The following is a 25,884-nucleotide window of genomic DNA, read 5'->3' as shown; positions in this document are numbered from 1 at the left end:
AATAGGTTCAGAGATAGAGACAACTTGATCGACTAAGAAGTATTGTTAGTCGACTAAGAGATCACTGCAAGACACTGGGTTCAAAGATAGAGACAACTTCATCGATTAAGAAGCATAGTTAGTCGACTAAGAGCATTCTGTTTGAAGATTTGAATCTAAGCATTAAAAGACAGATTAATGATTAGAACCACTCAAAACTGTTTCCCAACTGTAAAAAATTGTCAAACATCCATCATAGTTGGTTCTTCAAGTATAAAAACCCTCTCTAACGGCTAAGAACAAGATCTAATGCTTTCAAGATTAAAAAGAGCTAAAAAATAGCAAAAAACTCTCTGCATAGCCTCTGCACTTCACTCCAATCTTTGTAATTGAGATAAACACTTCACTTTGTACCATTCAAATAAGGTTAGTGATCATAGGTACATCCTTATTTCTTTTCTCCTTGAATAGTTAGAGTGAGCGAGTCACTCGAAGGGGTTTATTCAAGCTTGGGTTAGCTTTATTAAGTGTATAGGTTTTAACTCAGCTTAGGAAAAGTTAGTTTTGGGTTTTGGTTAATCTCAGAAAAAACCATTATCAAAGGTTGTGGCTGAGCTTGTGAAAAGTCATTGTAAAAAAGCTTGGTGGGAGCTTGGGAATTCCACCATTTTAATGATTTTGTTTTGAAAATCCTTGGTTGAACAATCAAGGTAGTGGATGTAGGTCTTTGATCGAACCACTATAAATCTTTGAGTATTGTCTCCTCTGTTTTATTTTTTATTTTCATTATTTCGAAAGTAGTTCCTTCATCTTGCATCAAATTTCTCATTATTGTCCTTCAATTTGCCCCCAATTAGAAATCAAGTTGAGTAAGAGCCAAAAAGTGTTATTCACCCCCTCTTTAGCACATTTATTTGGGACCAACTAGTGGTATCAGAGCCTATCCTTCTTTCTCAAGGCTTAACATCCTAAGGGAGATCCTAATGGCTCTTCAAAAATCAATAGTTGCTGAGGGACAGTCCACAAATAGACCACATCTGTTTGATGGCTCAAATTACCCCTATTGGAGCATTAGAATGTCAATCTACATAAGGGCAATAGACTATGAAATGTAAGATGTCATCATTGATGGACTCTTCATTCCCTCGACCATAAATATAGTGACAAATGAAATGATTCCTAAGCCAAGAGCTGAATGGACTGAAGCTGAAATGAAGAAGGTTCGGACAAACTTCAAGGCAATAAATACCTTACATTGTGCCTTAACTCCCACAGAGTTTAACAAAGTGTCAAGCTGTACAACAGCTAAACAAGTGTCGGACAAACTTAGGATTTTTCATAAAGGGACTTCACAAGTTAAAGAGTCCAAAATAGCTCTCCTAACGCACAATTATAAGATGTTTAAGATGTAACTTAGTGAAGATATCACCAGCATGCTAGATAGGTTCACTAATATCACTATTAAACTCATTCAACTAGGCCAACCAATTTCCAAACATGAAATTATCAAAAGATTTCTTAGAAGCCTACTTACAAATTGGAAGCCAAAGGTGACTGCCATTCGTGAAGCCAAGGACTTAAATGTCATCATCCTTGATGAAATATGCGGGTCTCTTTTTACTCATGAGCTGGAGTTGAAAGAAGAAAAAGAAGAAGACAAGAGATAAGCAAAAGAAAAGAAAAAAAGCATTGCCTTAAAAGCAAGCATTCTTGAAGAAGAATTAGACAATTTATGGGATAAAGAGACAGGAGGCTATTTAAGAAAGGTTATAGAAGAGAATAAAGTTTTTCATGGAAAAACATAAGTAAAAATGAATCCAACAAGAAAGATGATGTCATTTGTTATGAATGCAAGAAGGCTAGACATTTCAGGTCAAAATGCCCCTTGCTGAAGGAAGAAGCTCCCAAGAAAAACAAAAAATTGAAGAAGGCAATGGTGGTTGCAACCTGGTCTGATAGTGATATTTTAAGTTTAGATGCTGAAGAAAAAAAAGTGAAAGAAAGTGCAAATTTATGTTTGATGGCAAGAGATGAGGAACCTTAGGTATCTTCAGCTCCTTGTGATATTTCTATTGATGAACTTTAGGAAGACTATGAATGTCTTTATGGTGAATTCAAAAAACTTGCTTCAAAATACAAGATGTTAAAGAAAAAGACAACATCTCTTGAGATAGTTTAGAAAAGATAAGACACGACTTTAATTCTGTTTTTGAACAAAGAAACTTTCTTCAAATGGAACTAAAACTTTCAAAAATAGATTTTAAAATCTTGAAATTGGAATTGAAAAACAGAACTAAAGCTTTACAAAAAACAGTTGATGAAAATACTTCTCTTAAGAGTTTGAGAAAAGAATCATCAAGAAAGAACACAAATTTCAGAAGAAATGCTAATGATTTCTCTTCTAGATGTTATGTTTATGATAAACTTGGCCATTTATCTTATAACTGCTATAAAAGAAGTAGCACACAGAAAACAAGAATGTTTTGGGTTCTAAAAGGATCCTATGTTGCAACTAACCTTCAAGGACCCATGAAGGTATGGGTACTTATTAAGAAGAACTGAAAATTTGTCTTGCAAGCTGAGCTAAACCGAGAAGACATATGTCAAAAAGCACAACTGAAGTAGAAGCAACCATGGTACATGGATAGTGGCTGCTCAAGACATATGATTGGAAATGAAATGTTGTTTGCTCAGTTGGATAAGAAAAAGAGAGGTACAGTGTCATTTAGAGATGATTCAAAAGGTAAATTTATGGTATAGGAACTGTTGGTAAGAACTCTCATGCTCAAATTAATCATGTGTTGTTTGTTAAAGGATTAAAGCACAATCTCTTAAGCATCAGTCAACTATGTGACAAAAGGTTTAACGTATGTTTTGATTCACGTAAATGTGAAGTCATTGATATGAGTACCAACAAAATTTCATTATAGAAAAAAGAATAAAAAACATGTATGTCATATTTCTTGAAGATCTTCAATTAAATTGTGAAACATTTCTTTTGGCAAATGATGAAAATGATAGCTAGTTATGGCATAGAAGACTTGGACATGTCAGCATGCATACCATCTCAAAATTGATGAGAAAAAAACTGGTTATTGGATTACTTGAACTTAAATTTGAGAATGATCATATTTGTGATGCTTGTCAACTAGGTAAACAAGTTAGAAGATCCTTCAAAGCCAAGAAGATTGTTTCAACCTCTAGACCTCTTGAACTGTTGCATATTGATTTATTTGGTCAAATTAACACAACTAGCCTAGTGGGCAAATCATATGGCTTTGTGATAGTTGATGACTACTCTAGGTATACTCGGGTGTACTTTCTTGCTCATAAAAATGGTGCTCTACTTGCATTTGTGAATCATTGTAAGAAGGTTCAAAATGAAAAAAGACTTGTCATAGTGATCATTAAGAGTGATCATGGAGGTGAGTTTAAGGGAGATGAGTTTCAAAACTTTTATAATGAAAAGGGGTTGGATCATAATTTTTTAGCACGTAGAACACCTTAACAAAATGGGGTTGTAAAAAGAAAAAATCAAACTTTAAAAGAAATGGCTCAAACCATGCTTTGTGAAAACAATCTACCAAAGTATTTTTGAGTAGAAGCTATCAACACAACAACCTACATTCTTAGTATAGTCTTAATAAGGGCCATGATATCAAAAACCCCATATGAACTATACAAAGGTAGAAAACCAAACATCTCTCACCTTAGAAGTTTTGGCTACAAATGTTTTGTATTGAATAATGGAAAACATTCTTTAGGAATGTTTGATGCTAAGAGTAATAAGGCAATATTTTTAAGATATGCATTAAACTCAAAAGCTTATAGAGTTTTTAACAAAAGAACCTTAACAGTTGAAAAGTCTATCCATGTAGTTTTTGATGAATCTAATACCTTACAAAAGGAAGTTCTTGTTGATAAAAATGATGTAGAGGACTTGGAAAGACAAATGGAATAAATGAGCCTAAAAAACAAGAAAAATAGTGAAGAGAACTCTCTTGGAAGAGAAATAGAACCTCCATCGTTAGAAACTCTGCAAAGGACTAAAAATCAACACATTGTTCTTCGAAAGAGCTAAAAATATATCAAAGATCATCCACAAGAGTAGATCATTGCTGATCTTACATAAGGAGTCAAAACCAAGAGGAATTAGAGAAACATGTGAATTCACAGCTTTTATCTCACAAATCGAGCCAAAAAGCTTTGAAGAGGTAAAAAAAAAAGAAAAGCTGGATATTGGCCATGCGAGAAGAACTTGAACAATTTGAAAGAAACCGTGTATGGACACTAGTTTCTAGGCCATTCAATCACCCAATTGTTGGCACAAAGTGGGTGTTCAGAAATAAGGTAGATGAGTAAGGAAATGTCATTAGAAACAAAGCTAGGTTAGTGGCTCAAGAATATAACCAAGAAAAAGGCATTGACTATGATGAAACTTTTGCCCCTGTTGCTAAGATAGAAGCAATAAGATTATTACTTGGATTTGCATGTTTCATGAACTTCAAATTATTTCAAATGGATGTGAAAAGTGCATTTTTAAATGGTCTCATTCAAGAGGATTTTTATGTCAAACAACCCTTCGAATTTAAGGACTTTGAAAAACCTAATTACATTTTCAAACTACATAAGGCCTTATATGGATTAAAACAAGCTCCTAGAGCTTGGTATGAAAGGCTTTAACAGTTCTTAGTTGAGAAAGGGTATACTAGAGGAATCATAGACACAACTCTGTTTATTAAGAAATGCTTGAATGATTTAATTGTTGTTCAAATCTATGTGGATGATATTGTGTTTTGTCACGACCCGGAACTCCCCATCGGGCCCGTGACAACCGCCGCGAGGCCTCGACAGACATTCTTCACCCCGAATGTCGATTGAAACCCCGCAAGGCTTAGCATCAACTTCCGCATCTCCCCGGTGAGCAACAGTTATTAAATCTCGCATTTCAAAAAAATCATAAGTCATTTTTAAATAAGAACAATAAAATATTATTTTCTGGCTCACAGGGGTAATTTCGTAATTTTTCGTCAAAAATCTCAAAACTTTCTAAAAATGTAGTAGGTAAGAATAAAATATATATTTAATGATTTAAAAACAATTAAGTATCTAAAACGTTCATTTGAAAGTAAATTGTTGACAACTAGTACTATTCAAAAATAATAAATAAAATATTCTATTTTCTCATAAAATAAATTTTTATAGAAATATTCGTAAATAATTTTTCGCACATGAAAGTAAAGTAAAAATTGTATGAATAGAAATACAGATAACCAAAATATAAGTTTTGATCTGCAATGACACGTGGGCTCCAATTGACCAAGAGGATGTAAGACTGAGAACTCTTACTTTCTATAATGCAGTTCCGAGCTTAGTTCTCGTCTTATTCGACTATCTACAAACTGTCCTGAGCCTGAAAAATGTATAGGAAGAAGGAGTGAGATTTTATAATCCCAGTGAGTAAACAGATACCATCTAAAGTATCTAAAGCCGAGTAAATGGAGACAATTAAAATAAGTCATCATACTGTAATTTCATTACCTTTCAGTTCATTTCAACCAAATAAAATCAATCCATATAAATCGAGTAATCAACTTGGCTTATGAATTTTTTAAAACTTTGGCTCGTGCCAAAACTCATACTCAGTGATACCTTGCGCAGGGCATCCAACCGAGTCCGCCAAGGCTGTTAAAATTTCATATACACTTAAAATATATTTTTAGTTTGAGAAAAATACAGCCGTTCCTTGGCGTTGACTGAGTTCCCCTTCACGTGGTGGTTTAGCGTGAAGTGAACCCTAAGCTTTACCCCAGGAGATACCCTACGCGCCTCTCCGTTCGGGGTAAAAATACACTGGAGTTTACCGTGCCCCTCTAATAGGCTGGTCCACGGAACCCCCTCTGCAGTAAATAATTAATATATAATCCACCAATCAATAAAATTCATTCTAGCATGACATGGCAATTTATCGCAACCTAGCCTCTCAAGGCTGAATACACAGTATAAATAATTATAACACCAAAATCAGTTTAGCCATTCATGCTCATTTATTGTCATAAGCCATTCAATTCAAAACCATAAATTTGCAACACAAACTAGCAGTCTCCAATTACTCTATTTTCAAAACCAATATTCGATTTTCCAGAAAATTTATAAAATCATTTTATAAAATCACAATTTCTCTTAAAACATAACAATTTACCATTTAAACTCATTTTCTATAAAATCACACAATTGTATAAAACTACTCTAGATAATTAAGACGATAATAAGTTTACTCACAGTATTAGGAGTAGAAATACTCCTATCTTCCGCCCTTGGGTGCAGTCTCTTACTCGAAACAATTGACTCACCACCTATCCATAATCCATGACACAAAATTCAATAAATTGTGTCAATTTATCATAAATTATTTCAGGCTCTTATCCATGCGTATGCACTAGATAGGATTTGAAATGTCTAGACAATCGCTTAATTGCGGTGTCCGACTTAACTCGCCTATACACGGTGTAAATTCCTAAAATCCCCAATTCGACTCCAATGCCATCCATTTCAATTTCAATTATCCAATTATATCCACAATACCTCAATGACTGTGAATTTGGTCCAATTTATCAGTCCGGACTATAAATTACGCTTTTACCCCTAGTGGGTAAAAATTTCAATTTATTGCACCGAAAATTCCCATTTAATTTCCAACCTCATAATTCATCATTTTTCCACCCAATTCTCTTAAAATAAAGTCAACCTCATCCTCACATACCATTGGCTAGATTCGGCCTAGGGAAATTCATGGAGAAGATAAATATTTTTCTTGTTGTTTTACTCATAAACATGCTAAACTAACACTAAACACTAACATAGCTAAAAATCAAATTTATCTAACAACTTTCTCTCTCTAAACCCATATGACCAGAATTCAAATCATCCTCAAATCACATGATTCAACCATGAAAAATGATGGAAAATGCATGGGAAAGGTAAAGCACAAGACAAATTTAAGAAATGTTACCTTTTTTCACTTGATTTTTGAATTTCCACCTATTTTCCCTTTAAATTTCTTAGCAAGGGTTTTATTTTCTCTTTTCTCTCTCTTGTTTCTTGCTTGGCCGAATGTTGAAGAAGAAGAATGGGTGGGCTGATTTTTTTATGCCTTTTTTATTGTTTAATGAAATAATATTATTTTATTCATATTTTAAATATTTTATTAATTCATTTTTTTTTCTAGCCATCCATTTGTCCTACTTTTTCCACCATGCATTCCCTTTGACTTATCCAAGTCTTAAGTGAAATTTCCAGATTTTTCCAAAGTTTTGGTGGAGCAAATTCTTCAAAATTACACTTTTGCCCCCGAACTTTTCAAAAATTACATTTTTGCCCCAAAAATTGAAAATTTGCCATAATGCATAATTTGCACTCCTCATACTCACTTCACACTCCAAATAATTAAATTTGATCAAAATCCTTTCAAAAATTAAATTTTCGATTCCATATGGCAAAATTACCATTTTACCCTTTTACTCCAAATTATACCGAAATTAAAATTTTTCACTTCTAAACCTCAAATCTTACTCCAATAAGTCAAATGGGGCCAAAAATCTTTTCTAAAAATTCCCATTTTGTCCCTAGGTTGCAAATGACCATTTTTCCCCTAACCGGTCAATTTTTCGGATTGACTCCAAATCAGACCTCAAACTCCGAATTACCATATTAAACCATTCTGGGACTTTAAAATTCTTAATTTCATCATGAATTCTCTATTTGATGTAGTTCGAGGTTTAACTCAACTTTGTTGTACCTCTAGGTACAATACCAACTTTTGTAAATTTTTTTCGGGACTTTCTTAGCATGCAAACATGTTATCCATCACATGTATGTCATGACAATTATTTTTATAAAGTCTGGCTTGTCATCTTCTCCCCCACTTGGATCCACCATATGATCCTTCTTCTTGACTAATTTCTACATCCGGTTAAATATTAATATTTTAATAATTTTATCTTGTCTCCTTGGTACCTGAAATACCTTATTATGCCTCACTTGACTTCTGAATTGCCTTTTATCTCACAGATTCTCCTCTGATAAAATTATTATTATTTTCTCACTTACGGAATATTTTATCATAAACTACTCCTTTCGTCTTTTATCACTTTTAAACATTTTAATTGACCTCAATTTGCATTCGATCAATTTTATTTATCACTATATCAAAGTATGGGGTATTTCATGTTTGGTGTTACTAATGAGGATTTGTGCAAGAATTTTGCTGAAGAAATGCAGGGTGAATTCGAAATGAGCATGATGGGTGAGCTAAAATTCTTTCTTGGCCTTCAAATCAAACAAAGTTTGATCAATCAAGAAAGATATGTTCAAGACATGCTGAAACTGAAATCAATCAGCACACCAATGAGTCTGTGAGACCCTGTCAAGCTCGATTAAAAGACGGTATTGTATCGAGTGGTACAATTAAGTTAAATCGAGCCTTGAACTAGTTCAAATAGAAATTCTAAGAGGAATTTGAAAATTTTAAAACCAACAGAATGGTTTAGAATAGTGATTTGGAGTTCAAGGTCCAGTTTGGAGTCCATCAGAAAATTGACCGATTAGGGACAAAACGGTCATTTTACCATTTGATGATAAAATGGAGATTTTTAGCCAAGATTTGATCACATTTGACCAAGAATAATTATATGAAATATAATTATGATTATTGGAGTATAAAATGATGTTTAGTAGTGAAAAATTTTGATTCTCGGTATTTATAGAGCACAAGGGCAAAATGGTAATTTTGCCATTAGTGGACTAAACGAAAATTTTTTTGAAACAATTTTTGCCCCATTTAGTTAATATTGATCAATATTAGTGTTATTTTAGGTTGAAAAGTAGAAATAATGAGATTCCGGTACATTTCAGAGTATAAGGGCAAAATCGTAATTTTTTTGTCTCGGGGGCAAATCAGTAAAATTTTCGGCCCAGCACTTGTCAAGACCAAGGGATTTTAATTGTGGTAGGATTGGATAAATACCAGAATATTTGTGGTGGAAAATTAAGAAGAAAAAGTCAAAAAGTTAAAAATTTGGCCAATAAGCATGTGACACATGGCATGCTTGATTATTTTATTATTTTCTATAGAAATCAGCCCATTAAATCCCCAATTCCCTCACCATATTCGGCCTAGACATCCAGCAACCAGAAAAAAGGAAGAACAAAAGGAAAAACAAGAAAACCTAGGTGGAAATTCAAAGAAAAAGTGAAGAAATCAAGGAAACAAGCTAGGTAAGTTAAAATTTCTTTAATTCTCCTTGATACCTAGCTTACCCATGCTTTTGTTCTTGATTTCCATGGTTGAATATTGAGTTATCATGATGAATTCAATTCTGAAAAATGGGTATGGAAGAGGAATTGTTGTTGGAATAATTTGATTTTAGACTATGTTAGTGTTTAGGGATAGTTAAGCATGGTTATGAACAAAAACACAAAAGAAATATTCAATTTCTCTAGGGTTCCTTGTTGGCTGAACCATGAGGGCTGAATATCAATGGGGTATTGTTTTTATTTCAAGGAAAATGGCATGGAAAATGATGAAGTGAGGTGAAACGGTTATGTAGAAAAAGATTCGATGCTAGTACACCAAATGACCAAATTTTTTTCTATAAGGAATTGTGAGGGTTCTAATGCTGAATTTGGCTTTATTTAAATGTATGTGGTAAATTAAGGTATTAGAGGAGAAATGAATTAATTTGGAGGTGATTTGGACACAATCGCCGATTAATCGGGTGATCGGTCAAATTTAATCGATACCGTGATTAAGCGGTAATCAGACATATTTTTGCATTACATATCAAGCATTAGTAGTTTAAATTAATTTATATCAATTTAGGGACAATATAGTAAATTCCTCGACTTTGTTATTTGTCAAGGTGGTGAGACGTCCGGAAAAGGCAAAGGAATTACGCCTGAGGACTATTAGTCAGAGTTCACCCAGAATCCGAATTTTCAACACCTGTGAGTGGACTGCCTATCAAAATTGTTTTGGGAATATGACTATTTTGAACAAAGTGTTTGAATGATTTTATGAAATTTTTCATGAAAATGAATGCCTTGGGAACAAGCTTTTAAGAAAAGGTTTATGTTATGAAATGTGGTTATTATGGATTTCTATGTGGCTGCATTATGTTGATATACATATATGCTTGAATATAATGTTGTGTAATTATGTTGACTCGGCTATGTGCGAGTAGGGAGTGTGCATAAGCCGAGGATGACCCGGTTATGTGCGAGTAGGGAGTGCGCATAATCCGGTGATGACCCAGCCATGTGCGAGTAGGGAGTGCGCATGAGCTGGTGATGATGATGATGATGAGCTGGTGATGATGATGATGGGTTGATGAGATGATGATGATGGGTATATACGTATATATATATATACATATGTAAATGTGTGTGATATAGCAAATTGATGGACAATGATTTATGGTTGTAATGTACGTAAAATTTGACACATTATACTTTGAGAATTTTCATGAATGTTAGGTTGATTTTATTAGTTTAGCAGGATGGCTATTGTTGAGTGAGGAAAAATGTTTCTCTTGTTGCTTTGTTTTCACTGCATCGAAATTCATGCTCGCTGTAGCGAAAAACTCTGGGGTTTGGAGGGGTTTTAAATAGGAATGAACTAAATTGCATTGTTTGAAACAAGTGCATCATGATTTTAAATTTTTCCTAATTGTTGCTTGTTCCCTTCCTTGTTCACTCACTGGGTTTATACTCACCATTTTCAAATTCATGTTTTCAGATCACGAGGTAGCCGATAATTAGGACGAGGTGTCCTTGTAGATCTGTGTACATCTTCTGGTAGGTGTCTCGGCATTCGGTAGCTGTATATCCATCCGAGTCACTCCGCTGGAGGTCGAGTATTATTTTGTTATGTATAGATGAACTTAAATGTAAATTTTAAAAGAGTAATGCCAGTACGAGTTGGCAATGTGTATCACTATTTTGACTCAAAGTCATGAAATACGACTTAGTGATAATAAATAGAATCATAAGTAAAATAAATAATAGGCTTGCTTGGATTTAGTGGATTATGTCCATTGGACCCATGCGCCGGTCATGACCCGGAATTTGGGTCGTGACAGAGTCCCTCCACCAAACTTGATGCTGATGAGAGAGGAAAAAGTGTTAATCAAAAGATTTATAGAGGTTTGATTGGATCTTTGCTTTACTTAACTGCAAGCAGGCTTGATATTCAATTTAGTGAATGCTTGTGTACACGGTTTCAATCACAGCCTAAAGAGTCACACTTAACTACAGTAAAAAGAATCTTTAGGTATCTATTGGACACATAAAGTCTAGGACTATGGTATCCAAGAAGATCATCTTTTGATCTCATTGGATGCTCTGATGTTGACTTTGCAAAAAGTAAAATAGATAAAAAAGTACTAGTAGCACTTGTCAACTTTTAGGAAACATGCTTGTACCTTGGTCAAGTAAGAAACAGAACTCAGTTGCACTCTTTACAACTGAAGCTGAATATGTTTCCTTAAGTAGTTACTGTGCTCAGATTTTATGCACTAAAAAATAATTAAAATATTTTGGAGTAACCATGCATAATGTACCAATATTTTGTGATAACACGAGTGCCATCAATATATTAAAGAATCATGTTCAGCACTCTAGGACCAAACATATTGAAATAAGACATCACTTTATTAGAGACCATGTGATTAAAAGAGATATTAAGATTAAGTTTGTTAACACTTTGCAACAATTAGTTGATATATTCACCAAGCCCCCGATTGAGGAAAGATTCTGTGAAATTAGGAGAAAGCTAGGAATGATTAATGTACAGAAGCTTTAAGAGAATTTGTGAGATTTCTATTCATAAGACAGTAGGTACTTAGTTGATTAAAAGAATAGCTTAACCAACTAAGAGAATTCTGTGTCTCTTTGTTAATAGACTTAGTCGGATAAGAGAAAAACTTAGTTAGTTAAAGAACCAAGATAAAATACAATAAAAAGAAAAAGAGCAAGTATATCGGGTGAAGAAGAAAAGAAAAATAATCCGCTTAAGTAAAAAATAGAAAGAGAGGCAAATTTTTGAAATTTGAAAATGGGGGTAACTGACAGCATTTAAAAAGGTGAGTCTGACAGTTTTAAAGGAAAAATAACTTCCCTAAACTCCTTCTTTTTCCATTCTCTCTCGTCTGAAGCCTCTCCTCTCAAAATCAAAACCCTTACCTCTCAAACTCTCAAACCCTAAGTCTGAAACCACTTAAAATCGATGGCCAAAACCACATTACCCAATAGTATTTCAGAAAAGAAGAAAGGAAAACGACCCATGGAAGAAAGTCTACCAATCGAGATTCAAAAGAAAAGAAAGAAGGACGAGTCAGCCTCGGTAACAGAGAAAATTGGGAAGAAATAGAAAGAGAAAGAACAAAAATCAGAGAAAAAGAAGGAAAAAGAAAAATCATTTAGAAAAAGTACTCTTCCATCCACCAAATTTAGAAATAAATCTCATAAGGATAGGTTTAGGAAGATAAAGAATGCACCGATTTCATGTAGAAAATACATTGACTGGGAAAGCTTTAATGAGGTGCCAGAAATTAAAGAGGGTTTATGGGATTATTTTGAAAAGATAAAATTGCAGAAATTAAGCCCTTTTAAGAACAAAACCTATAGTGCCACTCAGTGAAGAAATTCTATGCTAGCATTACACTAGATGAAAATGAACTTGAGGAACTTGAGGATTTTGTTAATGATGGTTTGAATGTGCTCTTGAATGGAAAGGAGTTTATAGTTAGAGCCACAGATTTGGGAAGTCTGCTCAAAGTTGAGTGTGAAGAGGGAGAATATAAAATTTCTAAAGATTATGATCCCTCATCTCTGTGGGAAATAATTACAGGGAAAAAGGAAAGATATTCATCCAAAAGTTATTCCAGTTTCATTAAAAGCCCTCAGATTAGGATCCTGCACTATTTCATTGCCTCTACAATTCATGGAAGAAGTGGTAGCTTCAGCTATAAGCCTTCAAGTTATGTGGCTAATGGAGCATGTCTTTAATGCTACTCTCCTTAACTTAGGTAGATTCATGGTAGAAAGGATGAGAGGAACATGTCAAGTTGATAAGGTAAATCGACCATATGGTAACATAATTACTTCTCTAATTAAGAAAAAAGGCATATGGAGTTCAAGATATGAAATGGACCAAGTGAAAAGAAGGGACCAAGCAATCTATCTAGGAAGTTTGCCAAATATGGGCTACAAACTAGAAAGAGAAAAGTTTGTCAAAACCCCCAAGATTACTCAAAGGGATGAGCACTCCATTCCTGCTTAGACTCAAACAACTTCCTCCTAGATCTCGAATGAAATGATTCTAAATTTGCTAATGAGAATTGATGGGAAACTCACTGACCAGTCAGCAAAGATACAAAAAATTGAAGATAAGTTGGAAAAACTGGAAAATGTGATCAAAGAAAGAGGAAAAATAGCTTTTGGTCCTACTACTGAAGACACTTCTGTAACACCAAGTCCAGCACCTGCAGAACAAGCTGCTAAAAGTCTTGTCCTCCAAGCTGAAGGTGATGAACAAGAATTTGTTCTAGCAAGGAAATTTCCCACTCTTGAGCCTCAAAATGAAGAAGAATCCAATGAAGGCACTAAAGATGATAACTCTCCACCACATGATGAACCACAACTAGAAAAACCATCTCCTTTTAACTTTGAGGAAGTTTCAATAATGGATATCTTTCATCCAATGGTCAGAGAAAGACAAGCAGAAAGACAAGTAGCAAAAGACAAAGCTCAGAAGTTAGCATCTGCAAGGATTTCTCCAAAGTCAGTTCACATTGCTAGAGAAAGTGCACCTACTGATACAGAACAAAGGCAAGCAGTTGCTTTCACCAAAGATAAATCCAGACCTACTGGTAAAGGTAGGAAGACCATGGCAACAAAGACAAAATTCCTTAAGAGAATAAAGTCTTCAAGAATAGCTGAGAAAGCCAAACCCTCAATCAAGTCTTCTACTCAAGATCCACTCTAAATTTTAGACAGATCCTTCCTTGACTCTTCACCAAGAAGATCCTCACTTGAGCCATCTCTTGAACCCCTTAATGTCCATTATGGCATTGATGAGTCTACCCTCTTTGACTCTTCTCAAACCAGTTGACTACCCCTATGTTTTGCTGATGAAAAAAAATGGGAGTAATATGATAGAAAGCTTAGGGGAAATAGAAAGTAGAAGAATTTTAGGGAGAAAGTAGAAATGATTTAGGGGTAATTTAGGAATCTAAGTTTAACTCTGATGATATTGGGCTGTTTATGTTATCTTGTGTACTGATGGTTGAAAACTGGATGCTAAGAACTTGCTGATAACTTATGTTTATGGTTGTTCTCTTGAATTGAATGAAAACTATTTCTAAAATGAAAATGGATGCTGCTTATGCGTTTATATTTCTGTTGGACGATTAATGGCATTTATGTTTGGAATGGACATGATTTGTTGAAAAAATGCTGATGACAGTGAAAAATGATAATTCTGTTACCTACAGCTGATTGTTCTGTAAGGTTGTATAAAAATATTTTATCAAATGGTTGAATCTATACCTGTCATTTTCTTTAAGAAATAGATAAAAACTTGTTAATTTGAATAATAAAATCATGCATACTCTAAGGGGGAGCACAAACTTAGGGGGAGAAAATCTTCATTTTGTGCAGAACAAAAAGGATCTAATAGACACTGTGTTGGTAATCAAGGAATGTTTTGTCATCATAAAAAAAGGGGAGATTGTTGGCTCCATTAGTTTTTGATGATAATAAAACATTCCCACTCATTTATGTCTAACTATACTACTTGAGTATGCAGGATGAAAAATGTATGCCAATAGTAAATTAATCACTAAAAGGAAAATATTAAATCTTATAAAAATGAGAAGCTAAAATTGAGCCACAAAACAGAAGCCTCTTTGTTAGAAAAAAAGGGTGTTATTTAACTAAAAATCAAGAATGAAGATGGCCAGTTCAAAAACAAAGACGACTTAATCGACTAAGAAGCACTGTTAGTCGACTAAGAGCTTATTACCAGAAACTGGATTCAGAGACAAAGACTACTTAATCGATTAAGAAGTATTGTTAATCGACTAAGAGCTCATTGCTAGAAACTGGGTTCAGAGACAGAGACAACTTAATCGACTAAGAAGCATAATTAGTCGACTAAAAGCATTTTGTCTGAAGAATTGAATCTAAGCAGTCGAAGACAAACTAACGGCTAGAACCACTCCAAATTATTTTCCAATGGTCAAAAACTGTCAAACATCCATCAAAGTTGGTTTTTCAAGTATAAAAACCCTCCCCAATGGCTAAGAACAAGATCTAAGGCTTCTAAGATCAAAAAGAGCTGAAAAACAGCAAAAAACTCTCTACATAGCTTCTGTACTTCACTCCAATCTTTGTAATTAAGATAAGCACTTCACTTTGTACCATTCAGATCAGATTAGTGATCATAAGTACATCCTTATTTCTTTTCTCCTTGAATAGTTAGAGTGAGCGAGTCACTCTAAGGGGTTTATTCAAGCTTGGGTTAGCTTGATTAAGTGTATAGGTTCTAACTCAGCCTAGGAAAAGTTAGTTTTGGGTTTTGGTTGATCCCGGGAAAAGCCATTGTCAAAGGTTGTGACTGAGCTTGTGAAAAGCCATTGTAAAAGCTTGGTGGGAGCTTGGGAATTCCACCATTTTAGTGATTTGGTTATGAAAATCCTTGGTTGAACAATCAAGGTAGTGGATGTAGGTCTTTGACCAAACCACTATAAATCTTTGAGTATTGTATCCTCTGTTTTATTTTTTATTTTCATTATATCTAAAGTTGTTCCTTCATCTTGCATCAAATTTCTCATTATTATCTTTCAATTTGCCCCCAATTAGAAGTCAAGTTGAGTAAGAGCCAAAAAGTGCTATTCACCCTCCTCTAGCACATTTATTTGGGACCAACAGGATCGACTACGAAACCTTATTTTGTTTGGCTAGTAATGCTTTGTATGTGCAATTCACCCCTATGGATGTGTATGAAACAACCATATATATTTCTTAATATGGTCATTGCGGGGAAGAAAAATCCAAGCTAAAACATAGATGTTTTCTTGAGGCCTTTGATAGATGAGTTGAAAGTATTGTGGACCGAGGGTGTTGTCACGTATGATGCATATAGGAAACAAAATTTTCAACTGAGGGCAGCATTATTATGGACAATTAATGATTTTCCTGCTTTTGATATATTGTTAGGGTGGAGTACTCATGGATGATTATCATGTCTCTGTTGCATGGAACGTTCAAAGTCTTTCATATTGGATCATAGAAGGAAACCTTGTTTTTTTTTATTGTCATCGACAATTCTTGCCACCTACTCATCCTTTTAAAAGGCAGAGAGATAGATTTCTTAAAAAAGAATTGAGTGTGACTTCTTATTTCCTTGATTATCACGTGAAGAAATATTGTCATGTTTGAATTCGCTTTCTCATATTCCATTTGGAACAAAATGTGGTGAGTAGAACATTTTGACTTATGTTGTAAGTCATAATTGGGTGAAAAAGAGTTTATTTTGGGATTTACCTTACTAGCATACGCTTTTTATTTGTCATAATCTAGATGTAATGCATATTGAACGTAATGTATTTGAGAATATATTCAAAATAATGATGGATGTACAAGGGAAGATGAAAGACAACTTAAAGGCACAACAAGATTTGAATGTGTATTACAAGTGTCCAAAATTAGAAGTGGTGGAAAATAATGGAAAAATTTTTAAGCTTAAGGCTTCGTACACTTTAAACAAGAAGGAAATAAAAATTGTTTGTGCTTAGGTGAAACAATTGAGATTACCTAATAGCTTTACATTGAGCATATCTTAATGTGTTAACGAGATTGATTACAAATTTATGGGATGAAAAGTCACGATTGTCATGTTTTTTTATAGCGATTGCTCCCAATTGTCTTTTGTGATATGGTGCCTCACTCAATTTGGGATGCGATTATTGAGATATCTCATTTTTTTAGAGATTTATGCTTAATTGAAATGCCTGTAGATCACATGGAAGCTTTGGAACGAAAAATATGTTAACCTCTATGTAAAATAGAAAAGATCTTTCCTCCCGGTTTCTTTGACTTTATGGAGCATTTGCCAATTCATTTACCTTACGAGGAAAACGTTGGTGGACTCGTCCAGTATTGATGGATGTATCCATTTGAGAGGTATTATCTTGTTATTTGTTTTCAAATAGTTTATTAGAAGAGTTTAAAGTACTTATTAATTTTTATGAAATTATGATTTTTAGGTTTTTGTAACATTTGAAAAAGAAAGTAAAAAATTGAGCTTCTGTTGATGGATTTGTATGTGAGGCTTATATGATCGAGGAAATCTCCTTGTTTTGCTCATTGTATTTTGAACCTACTATGCGAACAAGATTAAATCGAGTGCCACGTAATGATGATTGAGGAAATGTGGACTTTCTTAGTCATCTTTCAATTTTCACTCATCCTGGGTGAGCTTTTGGTTTATTAGACAAATCTCGATTTTTAGATGAGGATGAGTTTTATGCTGCTGAGCTATGTTTAAATGAATTGTGAAGAAATGCTCCCATATATTAAGTAAGTACCATACTACCATAAACCTAAATGATTGATCATAAGAATGAACTTAATTTGCAAATTGTAGATATGATGATAGGATATTTGATGAAATGGTGAAAAGAGATGTTGTGCATATATTGGAAGATAAACTGGAGAAAGTACGTGATGCAAGATTCGTGAAATGGTTTAAAGAATATGTAAGTTTATGTAAATTATAAGTGAACTTTTAATAACAAATATGCTTTACTTATGTAAATTATTCATTTTTTGTCTTGTATTTCATGTTCGTAGGTTGTAGAACGTAAGGATGAAATTTACCCATGTATACTTGAAATCTCTCATGGTCCAAGATGTATGATAAGGTGTTTTAAAGGATACTTTGTAAATGGTTTTAAGTTTCACATACTAGATTATGGGTAAAATCGTAAGATAATGAATAGGGGGTATGCATAAAAAGGAGTTTTTACAATGATTATGAGCGTGACTGTTATGGTATTTTGGTGGATATAATTGAGTTAGAGTATTTTGGTATCAAAAACAGACTTGTACTATTTAAGTGTCATTGGTTTGACATTGAAAAAGGTATTAAGGTCGACTTTTTTCATGGTCTTGTTGAAATTAAACACAACTCAATTCTTACCACTAATGAACCTTTTATTTTAGTTAGGCAAGCTCACCAAGTTGATTATAGTTGTTATCCATCAATCAAAAAAGATCGACATAATTGGTGGCAATATTTAAAACAAAAGCTAGGAGTAGATTCCACCTTTCTAGCAGTGGAGATAAAGAAAATGAAATTGATATGAATGAGGAAGTATATCAAAAAGATGATGTGTCTATTCCAATTAAGGTTACTCCCTCGGAAGAACTTGATAACTTGACAGTTTTAGCAAGTGGTGATTATGAAGAGTTTAATCTCTTGATTGAGGATGACGAAGATGACATGCAAGGAGATGAAAATGAAGAAAATGATATGGAAGGAGATGAAGATGAAGTTGAAGACGAAGATGAAGAAACTTTGAGTGATCATAGTGATGATAATGAAGAACATGAGTTTATTTATTCTAAGTGTGATTGATTATGAGACCTTGACCTTTATAGACTCGTAGCTAGAAATAGACGTGATATTCCTAGTCAGGGGTAATTTCATCATTTCCTTAGTAAGCTCCTAAAAGTAAGTTTTAAATAATATTAAGGCCTAAGTGACCTAAGGTAGAAATGAATAATGAAAATATGGGTAAAATAACGAAGGAAATAAAAATGATGATGATTTCCACGATAGGGCAAAATAGTCATTTTTCACCTCGGGTCAAAATTTTTAAGTTTTCATGAACTCGAGCATTTCTAGACCATTATGGACCTTGTCCTAGTGTCAAAAGAATAAAAAGATTGCATAAAGGATTGGAGGAGAACAAGCTAATTTGTGGAGGGACATTTTCGTAATTTAAGCGAAGTGGATAAGCATGGGCTATAAATATCATCTTCCAGGAGCTTCTTCTCCCATTTTCTAGCAACTTCTTCTTCTTCTTCCTTCTTCTCTTTCATGTTGCTTCCAACCTTCATGGAAGCTTGATACGAACCTCCATAACCTCTCTTAAAATAGCTCCACTTTTTATGCTTTTGGTGCACCCTTTCCTAAACCCTTGTGCTCTTCCATTTCTCTCTTCAAAACCCTTAAAAAATCTTATTTCCATACTCTCTCTCACTAGTTAGGTGTTTTAGAGAGAGAAAGAGGAAGTTTCAATAATAGCTTGAAATTCTTTTGGAAAAAATTTCAAATACAAGCTACTAAGGTTCCAACGAAGCCCGATCGCCCCATTTGGACCATTAGAGAAGTAGAGTCGACTAAAGGTACAACAAAATACCGGTGAGTGGACTTGCATTTCAAACTTGTTTTGGGAATGTGAATGTATTTGCACAAGATATTTAAATGATTTTATCCAACTTTTCTTTGAAAATGTGTGCCAGGGAACAAGCCTTGATTAAATGTTTTTTATATTGTGAAATGTGAGATGTGTATAAGGATGAATCCATATGCTTTATATTATGTTGGTATGTATGTATATATCTTATGAATATGTGTTGTGTATTGATGAATGATGTTGGGTGGTAATGTTGAAATGTGCGAGTAGGGAGTGCACACCTGATGATGTTGAGTGTGCGTGTAAAACCCGACCCTATAAACACATGTCATGACATACATACACTGAGTAGCATGTTATTACGCTAGGAAAGTTCCTAAGAATAGACAAAACCCGATATTGTACCTAACGGTACACTTGAGTTGATTTAACCTCGAACTAGTTCAAATAGTAATCGTTGGATGAAATTTAATATTTTATAGTCTAGGGATGACTAAAAATGATTGTTTGGAGTTCGAGGGTTCATTTGGGAAAAAATAAAAAATTTTGATGTTTAGGGGCAAAATAGTCATTTTACCACCTAAGATAATAATTTGATCATGGAGTGAAATTTTTGACCAAGATTAACTATTTGGAGTATAATTTAATGATAGGAAGTGAAAAATTTCAATTTCGGTAATTTTCGGAACATAGGGGTAAAACGGTAATTTTGTCGCCTTCGGGTAAAAATCGTAGTTTTCACCACCCAAAACTTGTCAAAATCATAGGATTTACTTATTTTTGGTATGAATAACTATGGTATGTTAAGTGGTGAAAAATTTAAGTTTAAAGGATGAAATTTTAAAAACGGGCCAATGGAAAAGTGACACATGGCACTTTTTTATTGTTTAATATTATTTAAAGGAAAATCAGCCCATTTAAACCCCACATCAGGTGATAGCCGGCCATAAGGAGAAACGAAGAGAGAAAATAGAGAGGAAAGGAAGAAAAGAGAAAAACCAAAGGAAAACTAGAAAATTCAAAGGGGAATTTGCGTTTTTCGTCCGTTTACGCGTCTAACGGTAAGATTTTTAGATTTTAGCTTGATTTCTACCTTTCCTATGCCTTTGTTTCCATTTAGCATGCTTGAGGAGAGAGATCAAAAAGTGATACCAAGGGCTGGCCGAATTTCAAGGGGGAGGATTTTGAACTTTTAGGTTTTGATTCTTAGTTAAATTGGTAGTTTTAGTTTGTTAAATGTGTATAGAAATCAAATTGGGCAAGAAAGCATGAAATTCTCACAATACCCACCCTTGGTCGAATATTCAATGATGTACAATGATGATGAACTGATTTTTATTCTAAGAGAAATGAAGAGAAAATGATGAAAAATGGTTAAATGTGATAGAAAAACAAAGTGGAAAATTAACCGAGTTAATGTCCCATTTTTGGCTGAATTTTCCAAGGAGGAAAGCGAGCTGATTTTGGTGATTTTAGAAGGTTATTGGCTGATATTTAATGGTTAGAAATGTTGGAGAGAGAATGGGACAATTTAGAGCTAAAATGGAGCGTGTTAGCAATTTATCGGGTCAAGTGTGAAAATAGGTTAATACCGCGTTTAAGCCATTTTAGGCTATTGCATTTCATACCATGCATTAGTATAGGATGTAAGTCAATTATATAGTGATTTACCATCAATCATTAGTATAGGAAGTTGTACCCGATGAACAGTGATTGGGGCACCTAGAAAGCATTTAATTTGTACAAACGGTGAGTAAACTTATTATTATTGTAAATTATCTAGAGTTTATTTTTAAATGCTCTTTATGTATTTTATGAAACGAAAATGAGATTAAAATGGGACTTTTGATGTTTTAGAAATAAATGTTACAAATAAATATATTGTGTTGATTACTTGAAATAAGAAGCTTTTGATTATGAAATTGAGTAATTGGGAGGCTGCCAATTGTCTTGAAAAATATATTGTCTTATGAATGGCTTATGATATATGAGTATATATATGTAGCTATATTTGATAATTACATTGGGAATTTATGTAAGCTGTCTTTTACTATACAGGCTGGATAAATAAATAAAAGCCACGTTATACTGTCGAAATTTTATTAAAGTTGGTGGGTTTAGTCACTATAGTGACGGGTGTCCGTGGACTGCCTATTAGAGGGGTACGGTAAATCCAGTTATATAGTTACTCCGGTTGTAGAGGCGATGAGGGTAACTCCCGGGGTAGTGTTAGAGCTCACTTCACGTCAAACCCCCACGTGAATGTGTAACTCGGCCAACGCCAAGGAACGACTTGTTTTCAAAACTAACATGTGTTTAACATGTAAATATCTTAACAACCTTGGCGGACTTGATTAGATGCCTCGGCCAAGGTATCCCCGAGGATTAGTTTTTGGCTTGAGCCTTGTTTTTAATAAAAGTCATAAGCGTTAACAACTATTTTGGTAAATTATAAATATTTTATGGTTTAAGAGATAAATTGAAAACCTTATGAAATGGTTTGTGATTTGTTGTTTAAATTTGCCTCCATTTTACTCGCCTTTAGATATTTATAATAATGTCTGTTTACTCATTTGGATTGCAAAATCTCACCCACCTCCTTTTCAAATATTTCAGGCCAGTGGTAGCTTGTAGATACCCGATTTTGTCGAGGATTCCAGTTGACCCCTCTGTCTCACAAACAGTAGGTTACTATCACCAACACTTGGTGTATTTATGGGCCACTTGTCATTGTAATTATTATTGTACATTATAATTTTGTAAATTATTGTATGTATGAATTTATTTTACTTACACGTGTTTCTATAAATAGTGTTTTATATAAAAATGCTATATTTTAATTAATATTTTGAGTAGTAATATTTGTCTATAAATCCTTTTAAAATAATTTTGTCTTTTGATTTACTTGAGCCGAAAACGACTGGTAATTGTTTTAAACGGAATGTTTAACAACGATTGCTCACAGGAAAGGAAAGAAACTAATACGTAAGCCTTGTGGGGTTCCGATTGGCATTTCGGGTAATGAGTGTAAATTGGGACGTCGTGGCGGTTGTCATGGGCCCGAGGGAGGTTCCGGGTCGTGACAGTGAGAGCAGGGAGTGCACACATGATGATGATGGAGTGTGCGAGTAGGGAGTGCACGCATGATGATGACAAAGTGTGCGAGTAGGGAGTGCACACATGATGACGATGTATGTATATGTAAATGTGTGTGTTATAGAAAGCTCATGAATATGGTTTATGGATGTAATGCATGTGAAATCTTGCATGTTGAACTTTGAAAATTTCTAAGCATGTTTAAGTTGAGCTTGTCTTTGCAACTAAATGGCCTATACTTGAGAGAATCAAAAGTTGTTGTTGGTGTCCTGTTCTCATTGCGGCGAGATTCATTCTCGCTACAACGAGAAATTCTCGAGGTTTGAGAGGTTTGTTTGACTTGGTTCTCGCTGCAGAGAGAAACATTTTGTTTTGATCACTTGAATTTTGCTGCAGCGAGATTCATCCTCGCTTTAGCAAGAAAGTTTCTATCCGTTATGCTATCTTGCTTATTTCTGCTATATTTTTCCATTTCATTTACACCATAGTTGATCATGGACTCCCAACGTTTAGGTGTTTATATACTTAAGTTTGAAATGAGGAATTTAAGAGAGAAACACTCGGCTAGTTGAGAAACAGTCGTCTAACTAATAATTTGAGCCAAACTTTGCTGCAGCGTAAATTCATTGTCGCTACAGCGAGGACCCATCGTTTCATTTGATTGATTGTATATCACTGAAGCTTTCATTCTGCAAATTCTTGTTTATGTATGAATTCATCGTTATCAAGTGATTAACCATTTAATGGTGTAACGAGGGGTTTAATAAGAATGAAACTAAATTGCATTGTTTTGAAAGTAAATGCATCATGATTTTTTTTAAACATTCTTTCTCGTTTGCTTGTTCCCTTCTTATGTTCACTCACTAGGTTTATACTCACCGTTCTCAACTTCATGTTTTTAGATCAAAAGGTAGTCAATAACTAGGTCGAGGTGACCTCGTAGATTCAACTATTGGTATGTGTCTCAGCATTCAGTAACTGTACTTTCACCCGAGTCTTTCTGCTGGAAGTCTAGTATTCTTTTGTTGTGTATAGACAAACCGATGTAAATTATTAAATTATATGTTTAGATGATAAATGTACACTTTGATTGGTATGCCATTATGAGTTGGAAATGCTTAGTATTATTTTGATTCGAAGTTATGAAATGTGACTTAGCAACTTTGAGGGAATTATGAACAGGTCATATTAATAGGCTTGCTTGGGCTTAGTGGACTACATCCATTGGGCCCATGCGCCGATCATGGCCTGGAATTTGGGTCGTGACATTGATTATGGTAGACATATATGATATTGGTTTTGTATCTTTTGTTACACAGTTGTTTAACTTAGACTTTTATAATATTGAAAAATCTTGACATGTTATAAAATTATTAAAGTTTGTATTTTCAATTCTTGAAATGGATACTTTATAACGGCATCTTTTATTGTACACATGATTAGGAATTACTCTTGATTGTTGTAATTTGATGATTTTTATAGTTTGTTTCAATTTTTTTTAAAATTTGTGTATGAATTTTAACAAAAAGTAATATTGCAGGAACAATGGTTAAAGGGAAGCATTCAAAACCAAGACCTAGAACAACAAATACCTCTGGAATTATGTCGTTGCCTACAAATGCCAGTGCGACTGCTGATCTATCCACTCAACCACAAATGCAACAGGTTAATGATGTGCCCTCTGAGCCACCCTCTTCGTTGGGTGCATCCAAAAAACAAGTAAATAATGAGACATTTACTCACGATTCTCCTAAATCCACATTTATTGATTTAGGTGCAAGTGTAGATGTTATATCCTCAAGGTCAAAAGGTAGGGGTCTTGGTGTAGGATTACAGACTCTTATAAATCCATCCAAAAGATTACGTATAACTCCTATTAGAGAGAGGTATGTTAGCTTGTATTATAATGAGATAGTTATATTTGTTATATATTTTACTATGCAATAATTTTCTTTTATCTTGTATAAGTATTTCTTCCAAGTGAGGGGTCACGGCTACAATAACAAAGATCATAAAAAATCACTTCCACGGTCCATGGCTGACATGGAGGAAAGTCCCTAATGACGTAAAGTAGTTAATGTTTAAAAAATTTCAAGTACTATGTTTGTTATTCAATTAACTTATAACTTTTTGTTTTCAATTAATTTGTATCAATTTTTTTAGTTACTTTATTATTTGATATAGGAAAAATGTGTTTGGCCGACAAATCAAGATGTTTTGGTTCGACGAATATGGGATAAAAGTTGTTTTGATAGGTTAAGAGACATACTTTTAGAAGAAAGGAATAAAGCAATGACAAAAGCCAAATCAAACAACATTAGGGATTGCAAAGGCATGTCAAGGGAATGGATCACAAATGAAATCTCAAATGCCTTTATCGATACAGTATGGGGTATAAAAGAATGGTAAAACAAATCGAGAAAAGAAAGACAAAATCATTTAACGCCAAAAGAAGGAAGCATTCCAAAGCACACTGGTGGGTTAGTTCCATTTGTTGTTAAGGCAAAAAAGATGATATGAATTAATCTTACTTGGCATTTATATGTATTATTTTCTTCCAAACTAAATTTAAATTGTATGTTTAGTAGTTTGACTTTGGTTTTTCCTTACATGTTACTTATATATATGGATTATGATTGAGTATATATAGTTGTAAATAAATGCAGACAATTGAGATGGAATGAGATGTTAGCTTTTTGGAAGTGTTCAACCGCACCCATAAATGTTTAGCAAGTCAAGGTGATTTTATAGATAACAAGTCTAAATCTACTAGTGTATGTACAAAATTGATTAATTTTTACATCAAAGTTGATGAAATAATTGAATACTAATATTTTTTAAATTTTTATGTAGGAAATGTATAATTTTGTATTATTGCAGAAGTATGATAAAGATTCATCCTCTCAGTCAGAATTCGATTCGCATGCTTGGATTGAAGTAATTGGAGGGATGGAGACTACTCACACTCACATGTGTGGGTTTGGTAATTGGGTTCTTGTTACCGCTCTACTTAATGGAAAACATAGCAACGCAATAACATTTGAGTTAGGGTGTGGATCTATCAACTCAAACGCTACCAGTTTTGTAATTGCATTCGAAGAAAAAAAGAAAAATCTATAAGAAAACTTAGGTAAGATACATGACGAAATACGTGGGGAAATACGTGAAGAAATTAAGAATGCAATGGCGAAAAGCATGAGTGAATTTATGGCATGTATGGAAATAATGATCGTGACTAATGCGCTTTCAAAACAAGGAAATGCAGGTACTTCAAGCTTAAATCTTGACAAGTAAGAACACAACATTTCATGACATGATGTCTCTT

The 25,884-nt window shown here is 33.9% G+C and overlaps 2 long non-coding RNA genes across 2 annotated transcripts; one reads left to right on the top strand and one right to left on the bottom strand.

Moving 5' to 3' along the window:
* Positions 1-5,210: 5,210 nt before the first annotated feature.
* LOC148761242 (uncharacterized) lies at positions 5,211-7,125 on the bottom strand. The gene is made up of 3 exons (XR_016028076.1): positions 6,992-7,125; positions 6,262-6,335; positions 5,211-5,392 (listed from the first exon to the last, which is right to left on the bottom strand). It is a non-coding gene; the product is annotated as an uncharacterized LOC148761242 (long non-coding RNA).
* A 2,039-nt stretch (positions 7,126-9,164) lies between these two features.
* Positions 9,165-10,913, top strand: LOC148761241 (uncharacterized). The gene is made up of 3 exons (XR_016027843.1): positions 9,165-9,255; positions 9,900-9,984; positions 10,775-10,913. It is a non-coding gene; the product is annotated as an uncharacterized LOC148761241 (long non-coding RNA).
* Positions 10,914-25,884: the final 14,971 nt, after the last annotated feature.

This window comes from Theobroma cacao, chromosome 8 (genome assembly GCF_053813885.1).
Source record: "Theobroma cacao isolate CCN51 chromosome 8, ASM5381388v1, whole genome shotgun sequence".
NCBI classification, from domain to species: Eukaryota; Viridiplantae; Streptophyta; class Magnoliopsida; order Malvales; family Malvaceae; genus Theobroma; species Theobroma cacao.
Note: the sequence above shows the minus strand (reverse complement) of the source record. Positions and strands in the feature narration are given on the sequence as shown.